We start from the raw sequence: 12,161 nt of genomic DNA on the forward strand, positions 1-12,161 counted from the left end.
GCTTTTCGCAGTGGGATCCGTTTCATCAGACCCTAAATCCGCAGCCCTCAACCGTATGTCGTACAGTGAGTCTGTATCGGATTTAGCTCTTGTCCGATTTATCCTCGAAAGAGTTGACTCCGTCGGAAGTGTGGCTGAGTTAAACGCCGGGACTGATAACAACTGATTTGTTAATCGGTCTTGTTCCGGGTCTTCCGGGAATTTGTTCGGCATACTGTTCTCGGGATGGGCACCTTGTTCTCCTTGGTCAAGATTGATGCCACACCCCTGTGTGTCCGAAACTCTTCCCTCCTCGGTCGCTTTCTTCCGTGGAAACTCCACTTCTCCGGATGTTAAGGCCGCAAATCGGTTTTTTCGGTGCTTACCCGGTACAACGTGCGAGTCCTGGTCGGACATGCTGTAGCCGGGTTTGCACCTTCGGGTTTTTGGGGAATCTATTGTCGTTTGTCCGGTCGGTTTCCCATGAAACGACCGGAACTCTGCCCGTTTCCCGACTTGGCCTTTGACCGCTCCGGGCAATTCGCTCGCCAGTGTCCGGGGCGATTACACTCCCGGCACAATGACCCCGCATTTTTCTCCGAAAACTCCAGGCTTGTCCGGTCCTATCCGGTGTTTGTCCGGTGTCCTTCCGGGTTGCCCCGTTTTTCTTCGGATTTCTCCGGTTGCGGTCGGTTGTTTGTCCACCGAGAATACTTCCCTTCGGTGGACCAACGATTTTCTACGGCAGGAGTAGGACGGGTCAGGTCCTCACTGTCCAGCGCACTTGCGAGCTCTCTCAGCTCGTTCAGTGTGCGTGGACGCCGTAGGCGAGCCTGAACGCGGCAGTCACTCCGCATTAGGCTCGTGATCACCTCGATCAACTCCGGCTCAGTCAGTCGGAGATCGAGGCGTCGAGCGAGCTGGTACTTCCACATCACAAACTCCCCAAGGGATTGCCGTGAGCCTTGCTGGGCTCCGTGGAAGTCGCTCCTTATCTGGGTCCGGGTCGTGTCGTTGTCGAACCGCCGGAGGAATTCTTGCCGGAATTCCGTCCAACCGGGGTTCAACGCCCGTAGTGTGCCCCACCAGTTTCCGGCTTCCGCCTTAAGCTGTGGCGACAACACTCTTACCCATCGATGGTGAGGAATGCCCGCTTCCTCAAGGACCGCTTCAGCCTCAGTGATGAAGGCAACCGGATCTTCTTGCCTTTTTCCGGAAAACTCCGGCAAGGAAGATCTCGCCAACTGCAGGCTCTCGTGGGAGATAAGGGATGTCTCCTGGAAGGTGACATGTCTATCCCTTCTCGATTCCCTGGTCCTTTCTTCCGTTCGGCCTCCGAAAATACCCGTGGACTCCAAGTTTGGATGGGTCTGGCCTTCGTTTAACCCGTCTTCACGGTCATTTTGTCCGGGGAAAGTGGTCTGCACATCATTTCTACCGAAGGAATTGAAAAATTCTCCGGAGAAATCATACCCCATCGATTTTGCCCCCGTGAAATGGGCGCTTTCACGGGACAAAATTTGGTTCTGACCGGAAGATTTTGTTGTCCGGGTGTTTTCCACCGAAGGCCGGTAATTGGTACCGGAGATCGTTATGGAGGTCTGAAGTGGAGGTGGGGGGTCCAGTATCGAAGTTTGACCTCTTCGGACCATATTGTCCAGGACACTCCCTAGGCCATTTTGTCCGGGCCTTGTCGGGACTCGTCCGGTCCAAACCTCCGTAGTTGACCGTGGAGGAGGTAAGGTCGGGATGGTACCTCGGTTTGTGCTACCGATTCCTCCCTCCTGTTTCCGGCTGGATTCCTCGAGAGCGTTGAGCTGTGACCGGGCCTGGTCAAGCTTCCCTTCGAGCCGCACGATACACTCCCGCTGGAGTGTCACCGTGGTCTCCAGTTCTTCGGTCCGGACCCGCTCGGCCGACACCGAAGCTTCCAACGCTTCGGTCCGGCCCATGTACTCGTCTATGACCTCACATAGACGCATGTACAGGTCCCGGGTAAGCGACCACTCCGATTCGGATTCCAGGTCGGCCCGGGAGGGCGGTACCTCCTCTTCGGCCTATACCTCCAGGTTAGACTCCGGTTGGCCATTAATCACCGAAGGGATGTTAAACTGTTGGAGTGGGGGGGATGACGGGTCCGTCATATAGAACCGCATGGTCATCGGGTCGACCCCCTCCTCCTCGTTGAGGGATGCCTCCAAACGCAACACCAGATCGGGTTTTGTCCCCTCGGTGCCTAAGCCCGCGCCGCCAACTCGCCTTTCAACTCGGCTATTGTCAAGTCCAACAATGCCTTACCTGACATGTTGATAGGTACCACGTAAGCCAATTAGCCGAATGAAATATTACCGGCAGATTAGAGCGGCTGGTCAGCGGGTTTGTGGTTTTGCCTAATATCTATTTTTAGCACAAACCACGCTCGGGTACACTCTATACAGAAACCCTATTAATTTTTCGCTTTTTCGCGTTAAAATACCCCAAAATCGTAATTTTTTCGAGAAAAAACTCTCTTACTGTGGGAGCCTAGACTAAACTTAAGGTCCAGCTAAGCTAAGTTCGTTAGACTTTAAAGGGAGTGCCAAATTAAAAAAAAACAATTTTTTAAAAAAAAATAATATTCAAATTTGCACTTACCTTAAGTCCCTTTCAGTCTAAAAAAATACCGACTGCGCCAAATGATGCTACTGAGGTCAGGAATAGGGTCAATTGAGTGTTAGCCAAGTATCTAGGTAGCAAGTCCGAGTTTATTCTTACACAATAAACATACAAAACAAAACAAAACAAAATTGTCACGAAGACGTTTTTAGTCGAAGTCCAAGTGAAAGTGTTGATAGACGGCGGCGGCGGCTGCGGCCAACCCGTCCATCCGGCGAGCGCGGCCTGTCGGACGACTGGAGGGAAAAGCGGGCGCGGGCGCCATCCGGCGGTGGCGAGTGTGGTTAGCACTCGCCCACCACCGGAGTCGCGATGCGACCGCGTCAAGGTCTGTGAGCTTAAGGTGTGTGTGCATGATTTCTATGCGTTATAAGGATAAAATATTGCACTAAATAGAACCTTACCATTTTTACTTTTAAGGTTTGTATTAAATAAAATATCGTATTCTATGACATCAGCTAAACAGTGTGTTAAAACAAAATTTAAAAGTAATATAATATTTTATATGTATTATCCATAAATAATATTATTAAGAAATGGCCGTTAAAAATTATAACAGCTTAAAACATCGGTGAAAGGTTAGGTTAGGTTAGGTTAGGTTGCTGCGGCTGCGGTTGTGGCTGCGGCTGTAGTTGGGGGTGGGCCTGACTTTTGGTCGGTGACTTCAGCAGTCGCTTTGGCTTCAGTGGAGACTGAAGCTGCGGCGAATCCCGCATAGGCGAATACGGCTCCCAGTTCGGCGTATGCGTGCCTACGTCCACCATTACTACCTGCCTTTTCCTCCGCGGGGCTTCCTGTTGGAGGAGGAAGATCGGAGTAGTTGCCTTATTCGTCTGGACGGTTTGGCGTAAGGCGTTCCTCTCGGACTTTTCGCGAGCAATCCGCAGCTTCTTGCACACCATTCTCGCGTCCACCAGGAGTTCCAAGTGCTCAATGACACTCCTGATGGTTGCTTTGTGCTTTTGGCTGACAGTGGCATCTGACAGCTCCAACAGCCGGTTCAGACCCGGGTTAGGGTCGGTTCTTTTCTTGGGCTCGGCTGGCTGCACGAGCTCCTTTAGGTCTATAATGATCCCATCGACCTTATCCTCCTGCGCCTTTAATTTTGCCTGAAGATCCATTGATCTGTTCAGGGCGTGGATAAGGTTGAGGTCGGCCTGTCCGCACAAACTCGATCTCCTAATTGGTGAGGTGATATGGTGGTCCGAGGCATCCTCGAACACCTCCATTTCTACGCCAGGATCTTTCCGATCTCCAGTTTTTCCGTTTACAGTCGGTTCAGTGGCTATTTCACCACCGGTGAGGCCCTGCTTCCCAGCCCCACCTACGTTTACTTTACCAGCCCCGCTGGCGGCAGGGTCACGCGAATTCCCTGCACTTTTATTGGCTGTGCTTGATGTCGACCGGTGGGACGAGCCACTCCCACCTGCCGTTTCCACGAGGTCCGATCCCTCCGATGAGGGCCCCGCGGATGCTTCAATTCCATTTCGTTGTCTTTCCATATTGATTTTGGCTGGTTTTTCTTTGGGTGTCCTTCCCGCAGGGTAAATGCCATGCAACTGCGGAGGGTTCGACCCTCCCTCCGCAGAGGTCCAATTTCCTTTTGGGCTAATAGGTTGCCCTCCAATGCTCCCCGAGGAGTTTATCCTCGGGTGGTGGAAGGCTCCGTTAAGTCCCGTGTTGTCCACTGGCACCGCGTAGACGTCCTCGACTTGTCCGCAGGAGCGGACAGGCCGTGACGTCTGTGTGGTGCCAGGGGGGTCCTCGTGACCTCCGATGGTGGCGTACACACCATCGTTGTCCGTTTGGACCCCCGTTTCCATTTTCTCCGTGCCCTCCGGTGTTGTTGGGAGAGGCCTGGTCGCTGGGTCGGGTCGCAGCGACTTGACCGCTGCTTTAGTGCCGGCGAGTGCTACGGGGGCCGCCGCCACCGCCGCCGTGGGAACGCTGGGGGCAAACGTTTTAACCCCTGACCTCCAGTTGGCCAGACCGAGCTGGTGGTGTTTCCAGCTCGGGATCGGATCGGCCTGTTTAATTGTGGCCCCATTATTTTCCGGGCCGAACACGCTAAAATTTATCGACGTATTTTTTAGGCCCTTGCCTATTAACGCATCCCCTCCGACCGTACCCATCGCCGTCGCCCAAGAGGCCCCCCCCTTCTTGTCACTGGAGGATGGCGTATCCCAGATAGAGCTCTTGGCCTTTGTCGATCGCCTGGATCGTCTCCGACGGCTCGACCTACGGATGGCCACACACTCCGACGTGTTGAGCCTCCTCGTGCTGGCGGTGTTGTCGAACGGCCTTCCCCCCAGGACGCTGCTCATTTCTGAGCTGTCCATGAATGAGGGAAAGGACGACGTGGATGTGTTTGGCGTACTCGTCGACAAGAGCCTAAAACCCGCATCGTCGCGAGACCGTATCCCCCTGAAGCCGGGGAAAAACGGCATTGTATCCTTTGCGCGCCTTTAATAATATTACAACTGTTACTGTTGTAAGTGTAAATAATATGATAGACAAAAAAAAACAAAAAAAACAATTAAAATAATTATTTTTTTTTTTTTGGTTTAAAAACGAAAATTATAATCCCTGGGACCAAGGAAAAACGGCATTATTTATTTATTTATTTTTTTTTTTTTTTGCGCACACTTAATATTATTATAACTATTACTATTGTTTGTGCAAATAATATAAATTAAAAGATAAAAATTTACTTTAATTTAATTTAAAATTATTTTTTAAAAACGAAAACTATAAACACTACGCACGCTCTGTATGCGTGACACCAATTTGCGCGCCGCCGCCGATTCCGGGAACGGCCGGCCGTCTGCGGTGCGCCGCGCTCGGCGTTGTAATTCGACACCGCCCGGCGGCTGTCGATTAGGCACTATTTTCAAAGATCTATAACTAATTAAGTTTTGAACTTACAGCTTTGGGGATCGTATGCCTGCCTTGCTGGTGCTGCGCTGAATCCAACAAGCTTTGAATGGTAGCTCTACCACCCCTGGGAGCCAACCGAGAATCAAAAAACAGTTCCACTCGCGTTCCCCGCGTAACGCACACTGTTGTTTTTCACTGCACAAAATAATTTACAAGTAAAAACTTGCGACTTACAATCGTCACTGCCGGTTCAATAATCCACCGATCTAAACGGTAGACCCCGCGTTGAAACGACGAGCGCGAGACGAATTTTTTAAGCCACCGCCCGCACTGATCGGACTTAAAAAAGTTTCGATTACCACACTGCCGTGCGCGGGACAACAAAATAGTAGCAGCACACGATTTAACCGAACTTAAAATCGGCACCACGACTTTAATATTTACACGATTTCTTTGCCGAACCCCGCGTTGTAACGACAAAGCCAAGACGGATTTTTCGACACGTCAAACGCAAAAAACGGTCGAAAAAAATTCGCACAAAAACACTCAATGACACGGAGCGACCGGAGACATATGTGCTCTCGACGGCTGCTACAACGCGACAACGGAGAAGCTGAGGGGAGCGCTAGGATCTGAAATCAGGGTCGGCAGACCGAGTAGGAAAGCGTCGATCCTGATTCTAGACGTCCAGGAGTGGGTCGAGGCCGAGGAGTTGCAAGCGGCTATTAGGTCAGTCGTGAGCGAAGGGCCGGCGGCAGAGCTCCAGGGCGAAATACCGTTGCCGGTGATCACCCGGAGCGAAACCGGCAAGGGCGGGTTTGGCCGCATGGCAGTCCCCATGAAGGTGGCTGTTCAGTTGGCTGTAGTGAAGAAGATCCGGGTCAACTGGAGCACCTGCCGCATCAGGATCCCCGAGGACAAGGGACCCAGGTGCTTCAGGTGTCTCCAACGCGGGCATATGGCCACCGGTTGCAAGGGGCAGGACCGCACCGGGTGCTGTTTTCGGTGCCACGAGACGGGCCACAAGGCGAAGGACTGCCAGGGGCCCGCCGCCAGGGGCAAGCGTATCGACTCAAGTGAAGAGGGCCGCCGCCGTCCAGCCCCCTCAGCCACAATCGAGGACGTAGGGGTTAGCGAGGATGACCGGGAGCAGCGGAACTCCCAGTCAACATTAGGAGCGTAGGGAGGCAGTGCATGAGGTTTCTGCAAATTAACCTCAACCACTGCCGACTTGCGCAGGACCTCCTAACCCAGACGGTCTCGGAGGAGAGGGTCGATGTGGTAATAGCATCTGACCCTCATGGCGTTATCAACGACGTCGGTGGCTGGATCACCAGCGGAGGGACCAGCCGTGCAGCGATCGGGATCTTCGGTAACGGAATCCCGGTAGCGGCCATCCAGCGAGATGACGAGTACGTAGCAGCTAGGGTAGGTGGCGTACACATCTACAGTTGCTATGTATCTCCGAATCAAACTGCGAGGCAGTTCACGGCGTTCCTCCAGCGACTTGAGGACAGCCTAAGGGTATTAGGGCCAACCGCTAAAACCATCATCGCGGGAGACTTCAACGCGCGCTCGGCAGCCTGGGGGGACTGGGTGTCCGACGCGCCGGGAGATGGCCTGGTATCCCTTGTCGACGGGCTGGGCCTCGTGGTGGTCAACGAGGGGGCGGAACCAACCTTCGTTGGGAGGGGCCGAGGCTCAATAGTAGACGTCACCCTGGCAAGTGAGTCTGTTATTGGAGCGCTGAGTGGGTGGACAGTACGGTCGGAGGAAGATAACCACTCCGACCACCACACCATCCAGTTCGAGATGTTGACTGGTAGGCGCCCGCACCGCACCACTCAACATCTCAAAGGCTGGAATACCACGAAGGGCATCGGCAGGGACCTCTTCACCGCTGGGTATGCGCTTGCTAAGTGGGGAAGAGAGATCGTGGAGCCGCCAGAAGACCCCAACGAGCTCGTGGAATGGTGGGCGGCGGAGTTCGAGAGGCGTGTCACGGACACTTGCAACTTCGCACTACCCACCAGGAAGGGTCCACCAGGGGTAAAACCCCCGGCCCACTGGTGGACGGCTGAAATAGCCGAGCTCAGAAGGACGTGCACGAGGGCAAGGAGGGCCGTCAAGCGTGCCGCCACGCGGGAAGCGGCTAGGGGCGGCAGAGAAGCCGAGAACATCTCTGCAGAAGCCCTGGTGGCGCTCAGAGAGGCAAGGCGGAACCTCAAGGTGGCAGTTCACCGCAGCAAGAGGAGGTGCTGGGACGAGCTTGTGCAGTCCGTGGACCAGGACCGGTGGGGAAAACCCTATTAGCTAGTGATGAAGAAGCTGAAGGGGGCTCCCGCCGCGGACCAGATGGAGGCCGCCGCTCTGGAAAGAGTAACGAGTGCTCTTTTTCCAGACGACGGGGCCTTCGTTCCGGTTCCGGTCCCGAGGCCACGGACCGACGACCATCCCGTGTTCACGCGGGAGGAAGTCGGGGTTGCGGTCGCGCGGGTAAAGGGCAGGAAGAAAGCCCCTGGTCCGGACTGCATCAACAACGCGATCCTTGCGGAGACATACAAGGCTGACCCGGCCTTCGTGGTCTCCATTCTCAACGCCTGCCTCAAGGCGGGTGGCTTTCCCACTCGTTGGAAGCAAGCACGACTAGTGCTGCTTCGCAAGGGGCAAAAGCCGGTTGACGAACCATCGTCATACCGGCCGCTGTGCCTCTTGAACGACGTTGGGAAGCTACTGGAGTTCCTGCTAGTCCGCCGGTTGGAGAAGCACCTCGACGACATAGGGGGGCTATCAGACCGGCAGTTCGGCTTTCGGAAGGAAAAGTCGACGGACGACGCATTGCGCATGCTCCGAGAGAAGGCACTCACCGCCGTGAACAGCTACGAGGCCTGTGTGGCAGTCAGCCTGGATGTCAGAAATGCATTCAACTCCATCGGCTGGCGCCATATAATGAGTGCCCTACAGGAGTGGGAAGTGCTGCTGTACCTACAGCGCATTTTCAGCTCCTACTTCTCGGAGCGGGCGGCAAGGATCGCGTGCCCCGCAGCGGACGACGGAGAGCTGCGGGTTGAGGTTTCATGCGGTGTTCCACAGGGATCGGTGGTGGGGCCAACCCTATGGAACTTGACGTACGATACGGTGTTGCGAGCCGAACTACCGGTCCAGTCAACGGTAATCGGCTTCGCAGACGACACGCTCGTCATCGCCTCTGGCAAGACGGTCGAGGAGGTGGAGGACAGAGTAAACGGAGCTCTGAACGCGGTAGCGACCAAGTTCCGCTCTCTGGGCCTGCACCTGGCTGTCGAGAAGACAGAAGCGGTGACGTTCAGGAGGAATTACAAGGATCGGGTTCCACGTATTTTCCTCAATGACGTAGAAGTTGAGGTAACCGACACCATGAAGTACCTAGGGGTCATCGTGGATCGCGACCTCAGCTTCAAGCAGCACGTCAAGGCTGCGGCGGTAAAAGCGCAGGGCGCGCTCACGTCCTTGTCAAGGCTTATGCCTAACATCGGCGGCCCCCGTGAGCCTAGACGAAGGCTGCTCGTCAGTGTCGTTCACTCGATACTCCTCTACGGAGCCCCGGTGTGGGCCATTGGGCTCCCCTACCGGAGGGCAAACGCGGATGAGCTATTGAGGGTGCAGCGCAGGGCTGTTCTTCGAAGCATCTGCGCGTACCGCACCGTATCGTACGACGCAGGAAACCTGCTGTCGGCGATACCACCAGCAGACCTTCTGGCCATAGAGCGTGAAGAGGCGTTTCGACTGCGCCGGCTAGCTGAAGAGGAAGAGAGGCCGCCAAACCCCCTCCGGGTCTACACCCTTAACAGGTGGGAGAGGTGGCTCCAGACGGCGACGAGTGGTGAGTGGACCCGAACACTCATCACGGACCTCAAGGGCTGGGTGGGCCGTAGGCACGGTCTTATGTGCTACCGCCTCACCCAGTTGATGTCAGGGCACGGGTGCTTCAACGATTTCCTCCACAGGATCGGAAAAGCACCCAGTCCAACATGTGCACACTGCAACATGCTGGACAGTGCCAACCATACGCTGGTAGACTGTCCCGCCTGGGCAACCCAGAGGCGGGAGCTCTACGAAGCGATTGGGGACATCGACCCGAGAACCATGGTCCAGAAAATGGTGGGCAACGCCGAAGCCTGGAACGCTGTCGCCCGTTTTGCGGAACTCGTCCTTCGCGAAAAGGAAGAGGCAGAACGGGGCAGACAGCGTCCCAACGGGTGAACGAGATGTCCAGGGCGGTGGGTGCGTGCGTCACCGGCCCGAGAAGACCTATCTGTACATAGAATTAAAATATATAAAATACTATGTATAAAGTAGTTTTTAAGGTAAAAAATGTATATAAAATTCCGTCGGGGCCCAATGTGCATATTGTTATTGGGCCCCCACCCGGAGAGGGTGTGTTAGCTTAAGTCTAAATTGTTTAGGTTTAAGGTAAATGTTAGTGGGTGTGTGGAGCACCCACAACAAAGTTGTAAAATGTATTTAATAATAAATGGCATCGGAAAACTGGGGGGAAGTAATGCCTCAACAGGCGAGTACCTCCCCAGTTTTCTATGGATGCAGATAAAAAAAAAAAAGGTTAGGTTAGGTTGAAAATTAAAAAAAATTAGCTGTTAAAAATAATAATATAAAAATTGATATAATTTGATAAAAATAATAAAGATTTTTTTTCTTTAAATATAATACATTAAAATTTGCCGATTGGGTTAGGTTAGGTAAGGATAGGGTCAACGAGGCGGAGTTCATTGTTACACCGTCATCCATTCATCCCTGCGGCGGCCGACGGCCATTCTCCGGGCGGCGGCCGAGACACCTACAAGACTACGTGAGGCGGGGTACAAGACAGCTGTGAATTATCCGATCGCCACCTGCGTAATCCCCAATCCCCAAAACTAATCTCCAAGGCTAATCCCCAAGTTAATCACCAATCCCCAATCCCCAATCACCCCATTGTTCCAGTACATACATTCCCCTTCTACTGCAGCTAGTCCATTTAATCTTGACTCGGATGTAGAGTTTCTTAAATATCTTTAAATGCATTTGAGCGTAGATGACTTTTCAGCTTCACAAGATGTGACGGGATGTGTGGCCAGTATTTGTAGGAGCTTAAAAACGTTTGAGAATAAATCAGAATTGCATTTTTCAGTTGAATGTTACTATCGCCTGTAAAACGACTACATAATAAAACTTCTGATTTCACAAGATTAAAATTATTAATGTCATCGCTGTAAAATTCAACAAGTTCTATAACAAGTATATATACTATAGTTATTGTATAAAATTGTATATTACAATAATAGAATTGGAAATAGGACAGCGCCCTCTGCCCCTCACATCATCAACACAATCTTGTCACAAGCACTTTTAGCCAGACGAAACACAGGCATATGTGTTGTTGGCCAATGTTATTATGCCGCGGTGTTAAGATGTTGGCATCTGCTAAAACATACTGGATGTTTTCTTGACTCTGTCTAAATCGCGCCATTTCCATTTGCCCGATAAATTCGAGAACCTCGTCATCGTCCTCGCGTAGGCGGTAGTCATTCTTTACTATAAATATTGTAGCGGCACGCCAAGCGTGTCGCTAACAAAATAAAATATCAACACGAAGGCGTACAAAGTAGGGCAGTCGAAAGAACTGCGATATTTTATTACAAAGCAAACAAGTTCGAGAAAGTATTACAAAAATAATATAAAGGTACAAAAAGGTTATGTCGACGAATGCGAACGTACGTGTTCAAGTGCCAGCAAGACGATGGGAAGGCGTTGTGTCCATTGAGGCCACTCAAGCCACAGCCACTGCCACAGTGGATTTATAAATTAACAAAAAAAAAAATTAAGTTTTTAATCCTAAATCCCTTTTTATTTCGGAGATCTTCGATCTAACCGATTTAATCGTCCTACCTTTGCCGGCGAAAACACGGGTGTTCAATAAAATTAATAAATCTTTCTTCGTTTTTAGCATAAAGCTACGTGATGACGTCAAATCGGTATATTATAATTATCATACGCCCCACGCAAAAATAGCCGAGGTAAATGTGACGGTCACACACAGTAGCGCAACCAGAAAAAAACCCTGGGGGGGTCCAAAATTATAATACAAAAAATGTAATCATAAATAATCACGTTAATAATTAATTTAATTTTTTTTTTTGTGTTAATGTATAAATAATAAAAAGTAAAATATATTAGTTTATAAAATTAAGTCCAAACGACGCTTTGAAGTCGCTAAACGATTTATTATTTCTTCGGATTGTACATTTATATCGTAGTGGATATTGAGAGCAGCTAGTCCATTTAATCTTTTGTCTGCTGTAGAGTTTCTTAAAAAAGTTTTGATGCGTTTGAGTGTGGAAAATGACCTTTCAGCTTCGCAGGATGTTACAGGGAGTGTAACGAGTATTTGCAAAAGCTTGAAAATGTTTGGGAAAAAATCTGGGTTGCATTTATTTAATACGTCGATTGCATTTTTTAATTGAATGTTACTATCACTTAGATAACGAGTCCACAATAAAGCTTCCGATTTTACAAGATCAAAATTATCAACGTCATCGCCGTAAAATTCAACAAGATCTTTAAGACTTTCTTCATTGAATGTTGAACACTTTATTAACATTTGGAATCCACTT

This window comes from Adelges cooleyi, unplaced genomic scaffold, assembly GCF_023614345.1.
Source record: "Adelges cooleyi isolate 19-005CV unplaced genomic scaffold, UGA_ACOO_1.1 ACOO_flye_CR_arks_rails_tigmint_CR_PRNA_713, whole genome shotgun sequence".
Classification (NCBI taxonomy): Eukaryota; Metazoa; Arthropoda; class Insecta; order Hemiptera; family Adelgidae; genus Adelges; species Adelges cooleyi.